Here is a 7,080-nt window from a genome sequence, read left to right as displayed (position 1 = left end):
AGTTGCTTCAATACATTTAGGGGTGTGGTCCTGGTCAAGACAATCTCCTGAACTCCAAACTGAATGTCAGAATGGGAAAGAAAGGTGATTTAAGCAATTTTGAGCGTGGCATGGTTGTTGGTGCCAGACGGGCCGGTCTGAGTATTTCACATCTGCTCAGTTACTGGGATTTTCATGCACAACCATTTCTAGGGTTTACAAAGAATGGTGTGAAAAGGGAAAAACATCCAGTATGCGGCAGTCCTGTGGGCGAAAATGCCTTGCTGATGCTAGAGGTCAGAGGAGAATGGTCCGACTGATTCTAGCTGATAGAAGAGCAACTTTGACTGAAATAACCACTCGTTACAACCGAGGTATGAGTCTCGATTTCTGTTGAGACATTCAGATGGTGGAGTCAGAATTTGGCGTAAACAGAATGAGGACATGGATCCATCATGCATTGTTACCACTGTGCAGGCTGGTGGTGGTGGTGTAATGGTGTGGGGGATGTTTTCTTGGCACACTCTAGGCCCCTTAGTGCTGATTGGGCATCGTTTAAATGCCACGGCTTACCTGAGCATTGTTTCTGACCATGTCCATCCCTTTATGACCACCATGTACCCATTCTCTGATGGCTACTTCCAGCAGGATAATGCACCATGTCACAAACCTCAAATCATTTCAAATTGGTTTCTTGAACATGACAATGAGTTCACTGTACTGAAATGGCCCCCACAGTCACCAGATCTCAACCCAATAGAGCATCTTTGGGATGGGGTGGAACGGGAGCTTCGTGCCCTGGATGTGCATCCCACAAATCTCCATCAACTGCAAGATGCTATCCTATCAATATGGGCCAACATTTCTAAAGAATGCTTTCAGCACCTTGTTGAATCAATGCCACGTAGAATTAAGGCAGTTCTGAAGGCGAAAGGGGGTCAAACACAGTATTAGTATGGTGTTCCTAATAATCCTTTAGGTGAGTGTATAAGGGGTTGAAACCTTTTCTAATCAAGGTACATTAATATATTGTTTTTACATTTTTTTACTTGGAAATTATCAAGTATTTTATGTTTTTTATTTTTACTAAATAATTTGCATTGCAGAAAAATCTGAAAAAGTCAAAGGAGGTTTAAGTCGCTTTGTGAAAAACCACCCACACAATATGTCTGTAATGAAACACCTTAGGAAGAAATTCTGTTTGTTCGACAAAATATAATACTGAAATAATTACATATACTTACATCAAACCAGAACATCTTATTCGTAAGACCATTGTTCACATTGTAATAGAAAATCACTGTCTGTGGCAAACATTTTGAGTAAAGCTCACTATGGACTTATTTAGTTGTCTTTGTGAGTCTGGGGATTTTTCTTCTCCATTTATGTGTGAGAAGAGACTGTATAGCAGAGCTGCATCTTCTCTGCAAACTAGGTTACCCACTCTAAAGGCCTAATCACATTAAACATTAAAAACCCTCTTAAAATAACATAGTGCCCTAAGTTAGGCCCTTTATCAGCACTGTATTGAATGTAAAAAAAGAGAAAAAGAAAAAATGATGCTTGTTAAGCAGGACCTGAGCTATTACTTTGTTTTAAGTGATGTATCCAAGAGATTTTTCAACTTGTGGTTTTTTAGAAACAAGTGGTGTCTCAGCTCTCATCTTTGGCTCAATTTAAACCACTCTTCCCAATGCATATTCCAGTAGCTCAGATTAGCTTCCATGCAATGTGAGCCTGTGAGCACGTGAGCACTAAGCCAATCATGGCAGTCAAGACGCATGCCTTACTGCCCGGTCACCATCTTGTCCAGATTATTCAACATTATTTAAACTGGAGACACAAGACAGAAAAGGGCTTTTGGTCTGCTGTAGACATTGCTAATAAAATTGGCCATTATCACCTTTTATACTTTAACCTAGCAGGTTTTTGTGAAAAGAAAAAAAGGTCACATGATGTTTCTCTCAATACATCGCATGGTCATTTGGAAAGTTGAATGTCACGGCTGACGTTTTTCTCAATACATTGCAGCCAATAGGCAACAATTAATGTCACAGCTAAATTTTCTCTGCTTTGTAGTCATTTAGAAAAGATTAAGGTTGACGTTTTCATGAATATATTGCAGTCAATTAGGAAAGATGAGTAGATATAAAAACAGAGAAATGACAGACAACATGTGCGCTCACAGACAGCTTGACAGAAACACAGGCAGTCGGGCAATTAGACAGTCAGACATTTACACTTACAGCTAGCCAGACATACAGTGTGACCAACCCCATCTTATTTCTAACAAGGGGTTTGCAATTTCTGTTTGTTTATTCAAGGTAAAGATTCTGTACATCTCTCATTTTGTTCTTGTCTATCTGTGTGTGTGTGTGTGTGTGTGTGTGTGTGTGTACAGTTTTTCTGCCAACTACTTGTCTGTCTGTCTGTTTTGTTGTGAGTGGATTTGCCTGTCTGTGTGCCAGTTGGTAAATGAAATCATACAGCTAATATGTACGTCGAACAATGAATTGACTGATTGGCTTTCACAAGACAGCCAAACAAACAATAATTCATCTTTTGACATACTGTAGTCCTCTGAAGTTATCATCTGCTTGTATACACAACAATCCTTGAATGTTTTGGTAAAGTTAAGACACATGAACATGTTGTTTTGGTGACCAAAACAGTCATGCTAGTTTCTTCCAGTACAATCATCATTATTAGGTGTGCTCCGGTGGTATTGGATCACTCATTAGGTTGTACATAATGCACAAATTTAATGATCAACATAGTTGAGAGCATTCACTCATTGTAGTGACAAGAACAGAGTCAGCTTTACCACACCCGATAGAGCCCTTACAGGTCGGAGAAACCATTTCATTGTTTGTCTTATTAAAATGCACTGGTTTCCCTCTCTGTCTTTTTATCCCTTCCGCTTGGAGCACCAGGCCAACTGTAACTGTGTCTAACTTCCTGGTTACCGTTGTGTGTTGACGTAATTACAGTGGTGGGTGTGAAAATGATGTGCGCCTGTTACTGGCATCATGGTCATTCCAAATCTCCAGACTCTTCCAATGTGCTGACAGCAGGACAGGATTAGGACAGTGTAATGGGCTCTCAGAGAAGAAAGACTTGGGCGGGGAAAGGTAGGAGCATATATTTGTATTTTTATCTCCTATGAATGTCATTCATATACATCAAAAAAATTCAATAGACCTAGCTATAGTATGTGATAAAGCAATATAACATCACCATAAGTCATGGGGGGAAAAAAGACAAATCTATGTGCATAATTTTCATTCAGTATACTGACATTGATTAAATACATCTATTTCCAGGTGTAGTCTAGTGCAGGTTTTTCCAAGCTATTTTGCTGGGAAAAGAATTCTTATGGTTCTCTAATGCTGTTCTTTGCTATCCAGGATGACATCTATCTGCATAAGACTGCAGCCTAAGCAACAAAGAAAAGAAGCAAAAAGTGCAGACAGCTGTGAACAAATGGGGCTTTGTGTTTCCCCAGACCTTATACTTTCATAACATTTAACTTACTCATGTGTAGCACAAACGGTTGGGGAATTTACTGTATTTTATTCTCATGAAACACATCAAAAACATATACTGTGCAAAGGAATACATGAACAACTTATATGGACGGATTCACTAGAGTCAGAAACACACAGTAACACAAATGTCTATACCTGAATGGTATGGCATCACGCACTTGACTTTAGGTGTATATGTGTTCCTGATTGTCAAAACTATCATACGGCATTCTTTACATGTGGTACCAGTATCTCAATTCTATAACAGATAGCAACATGCACAGTGTTTATAAAATGGGAACCTAGAAATCCACAACTGCCTACTTCTTTTGTACTACAAAGTTAGACCCTGTTTCCCAAAATGTTGGGGTGCTTTTTTATTTGCGTAAAATGCAAATAAAAATAGAACGCAATGATGTGCAGACAATTCATCCCTATGTTTAATTGAAAACAGTATGAAGACAACACATCAAATGTTGAAACTGAGAAATGTTATTGGTTTTGGAAAAATACATGCCCATTTTGAATTTGATGCCAGCAACACGTTTAAAAAAAAAAGTTGGGTCAGGGACATGTTAACACTGTGTTGCATCACTTCTTTTAACAACACACTGTAAGCATTTGGGAACTGAGGAGACCAACTGCTTTAGCTTTGGAAGTAAAATATATTCTCATTCTTGCTTTATTTCAGCTGCTCAACATTCTGGGTCTCCTTTGTCTTATTTTTGTTTCATAATGTGCCAAATGGTTTCTATGGGTGACAGGTCATGACTGCAGGCAAGCCAGTTTAGCACCCAGACTCTTCTACTACGGAGCCATGCTGTGGTTTGGCATTGTCTTGCTGAAATAAGCAAGGCCTTTCCAGAAAGAGACATCATCTAGATGGCAGCATATGTTTCCCCAAAACCTGTATATATTGTTCATAATTAATGGTGCCTTCACAGATGTGCAAGTCACCCATGTCACGTACACTAATGCACCCCCATACCATCTCAGATGTTGGCTTTTGAACTGTGCATTGATAAGAAGCCGGATGGTCCCTGGAATGATCTTTTAATACCCAGTTATGTTACTGACCTGTTGCCAATTGACCTAATTAGTTGTGTGATATTCCACCAGGTTTTTTTTAGCATTACATATCTTTTGTTGCCTCTGTCACAGCTTTTTTTTAAGAAACAAAAATGTTTCTCAGTTTCAACATTTGATATGCTGTCTTTGTATTATTTTCTATTGAATATAGGGTTTAAATGACTTGCACATCATAGCATTCTGTTTTTATTTACATTTTACACAGCGTCCCAACATTTTTGGAAATGGGGTTGTACTTAGGAATTGACTAAATGCACACATGCTAGACTCTACCCGTGCAAAAATATAGTTTTTCTCTCTGCTTATTTATGTCACATACATATTTGTACATAAACCTAAATTACCTCATATCTCAACATTAAGGCCTGTAAGCAAGCATGTTACTGTTAGTGTACAACACCTGTAGTTAATGAAGTATGTAAGAAATTAAAATGCTATTTTTTATTGTGTTATCTGTTAGAAAACGGGCCAGAGGATCAGATTCTGGATGGGATAAGGTCCTTAACAAATACTTATTTCAAATCCTCATCGCTATCCAGAGGATCAGAATCCCATTTTTCCATTTTGAAAAACCCAAATCTAAACATGTTATTATATCCGATTAAGCTAAGCCGATCAGATAACTTTTAAAAACTGACCACAGAATATGAGACCATAATCAGTATGCAGAATCCGCAAAGCCAGAAGACCAGACTGTACTTCTGACCTAATAGGACATAATAAACCTCCCTGGGTTCATTATGAACCATGGCTGTAGTTCTACTGACACTTACTCTGGTCGCTAAGGAGCTTCTATCAGACAGCCTGTTCTCTACAGTATATAGTGTGTCGTTAGTTATGAGCCTACTGTCTCTATAACCCTGCGTTCTCCAATCTGATAAGACTGGATCATTTTGCAAATAACAACCCCCAGCAGAATACAGTTTGTGACATATCAAGCATTATAAATGACATGTTTCTTTTCATAATTGACTAACATAAAAAGGCGGTCAGCCCAGGTTTACACCAAGATCCTTTTCTAAAATGGTAGTGGCAGCCATTGTTAAGACAACGGTGGAGGAAAACAATACATGTGGCATACATAAGTCCCTTCTCATGCATTGTACACAATCACATTCAAACGTTTAAATTCCAAGGCCAGTTGAAAGCTGGCTACAATGTTCAGGGACTTACAAGGGATACATATAATATAGTCTAATATGAGGAAAATAAGCTTGCATGTGCTCTATTCTTGAGGTGTCTCCTGATATGGCAGAAAATGTTCCTCATAGTGGTGTCTGACTGCTCGTCATTTCCACTTGACACTTCAGCTGTTGTGGTGGTTTTAAACCTAACTGACATAGGATTGTAGCGCCTCATCTTTTTCCACATCCTTCTTCTCAGAAAGGATTAAAAGAGAGGAGAATCCTCTGTGCCGTGGTTGGGAGGGCTCTGAGCCAGATAATGCAAGCAGCGGTAAGTAATCAGACCTATTCAGACAGTCATTCAGCCTCAGAGCCTAATAAACACCCGTATCCTGATTCCTGCCCTTCCCTTTTCCTAGAAGTGAAGCTGAACTTTGGGTACAATTCAGATGAAGCCTGCTACCGTATCACCGGAATGAAACTAAAACACACAACGTGTTTACCACATGTAACATTAATGGCCCATAAAGGTTATGAAGGTAGTGCCGATGCTAACGGATGTCGTCGCAGTACTATTGTGTGTGTGTGTGTGTGTGTGTGTACACACATATATGTGAGAAACCCATGGCAAATATGAGAACACAAAAAATTTGAAAACAGGCTTTGTTTAAGGTTTAGGTTTATATGGAGATTTAGGGTTAGAATTAGAGCTAGTGATTAGGTTTAGGGTCAAGAGTTCAATTTAGGTTTACATTTAGGATTAGATTGATAGGGTTAGAGATTAAGGAAAATAGAAATGTAATGGGAGTAATTTTCCTTAATTGTAGGTTTCAGGGTAACAGTTGCAAACATGGATAGGGTATTCATTTTTGGGGTTAATGTTTAGGATTAAGGATAGTAAAAATGTTGATATTTTGGGATTATTTCACATGCGAAATGTGCCCTTAACGTGTTGATTGTGTTGATTTCAGTCACTATGGATTAACGCGTTGCTTATAAACGCAGGGAAACACAGACAGTATGTCCTTGGCTTGGAACTCAGCAAGTCTTTGCTGGGTTTGTAAGGCCTTAACAGGACCCGGCTGCAATTCATCATGACTGCAGCTGGACTGGAATGTCTCAACTATTCAAAAGGATCTCTTTTTCACTAATGGGATATGGGCAGCCACGGAGGACATACAGTTATGGGCAAAGAACATTTCTTTTTATATCAGGCTTACATGGTAGCACTATTTGGCTTTTCAGTCCTGTTGCTTGTGGGCATTTGTATAAAGAAGATGTGTGCTCTATTCTAAACACAGCTTAAAAGCTAAAGGTAATCGTCACTGATGTGGTGGTACAGGCTTAACACTAAATTGTTA

The sequence above is a fragment of the Esox lucius genome, chromosome 21, assembly GCF_011004845.1.
Source record: "Esox lucius isolate fEsoLuc1 chromosome 21, fEsoLuc1.pri, whole genome shotgun sequence".
NCBI classification, from domain to species: Eukaryota; Metazoa; Chordata; class Actinopteri; order Esociformes; family Esocidae; genus Esox; species Esox lucius.
Note: the sequence above shows the minus strand (reverse complement) of the source record.